The following is a 1,451-nucleotide window of genomic DNA, read 5'->3' as shown; positions in this document are numbered from 1 at the left end:
AAACTCTTTACAAACTGCATCTTGACCAAGGGTCTCAGAACTAGACAAAAAGAAAACCTACAATGTGGACCTGAGATGTCACTTCCAAGATATCAAATGATCCACACCATCCAGGACCTTCGCATTCACACACACACACACACACACACACACACACACACACACGAGGTCAGGAGAACTAAGTGCAGACTCCCTGTCCCAGGCCTTTTCTCATATACCTTAAGCTTCTAGGTTTTGAACTCATGACTTTTGAAACCTCTTTATAGATCTTTATGAGATTGTTCAGAAGAATGCTTCCCAAGAGGCCTATTTGCATCAGACCCAGTGTCTGCCTTTCTCAAGGGTGACCCCATCAAGCACCCATGTGGGAAAGAGCTGGGCCATATACCATAAAGCTGCAGATCCCTTCTGGCAGAATCCTGGGATGTGGTTGTATGGAACATATTACACACATAAATACATACACTCATGCACACAATGACTAAGAATGGGTTGACTTCAGAACCACTGACTGAAAACGGATCTAATATTGTTGTAGATCATTGTACTTCAGATAATATTTGCAATTAGGGAGACAGAAAAGGAAATTTACAAAGGGTTGGAAAGCAAGGTCTAACTCGTTATGCTCTGTATATGCCTTTCACACAACGAAAGCCAACCAGTTATATAAATAAATGATCCTATTTTATGAGGTGACATGTGGCCTGACTCACAGGAGGACACTTGTGGGAATGGAATTGGAGAGATGAGCCAGGAAATCTAGTCATGAATACAGAATGACTGGGGCAAAAGAGTTTCCAAGATCCACCTGGGGCGGTTCTGCTGAACAAGTGTTAATAGAAGAAGTGTCCAAAGCTGAGAAATTCTGTCCCTGAGCTGGCATTCTACCACATGAGCCACACCTCCAACATTGCTTTTTGCTGTTTATTTTGGAGATGGAGCCTGGCAGAGTTTTCTGCCTGGGCTGGCTTTGAACTGCCATTCTATAGACCTCAGCTTCTTCAGTAGCTACGATTATACATATGAACCATTGGCACCTGGTCTTTTTCCTGTTTTTCCTCATGAAATTCATGACCTCATCTTGTATTTTGAGGCACCAAAAAATAACCTGCAAAACCAGCTCAACCCACAAATGGGAAAATCAATTCAATCACTTTCCCCCCCTATTTTTGGACTTGAAGATCTACCTGTCTTTAAGTAGTTGTCTCTTGTTTTCTTCTTTGTACTGTTGAGGATTGAACCTAGGACCTTGTATTTGCTATACCAGTGCTTTACCACCAAACTATATCCCCAACCTGTATTGTATGTGTGTGGGTAGGCACAAGTATACATCCACACATTTAAATATTTTAGCTTTTAAGTCCAATAAAGAAGCAGGAAAGCCAGGTGCCAGTGGCTCATACTTGTAATCCTAGCTACTCAGGAGGCTCAGATCTGAGGATCGCCATTCA

This window comes from Dipodomys ordii, unplaced genomic scaffold, assembly GCF_000151885.1.
Source record: "Dipodomys ordii isolate 6190 unplaced genomic scaffold, Dord_2.0 Scaffold37, whole genome shotgun sequence".
NCBI lineage: Eukaryota > Metazoa > Chordata > Mammalia > Rodentia > Heteromyidae > Dipodomys > Dipodomys ordii.
The sequence above is the reverse complement of the archived record's forward strand: the minus strand, read 5'-3'. Positions refer to the sequence as shown.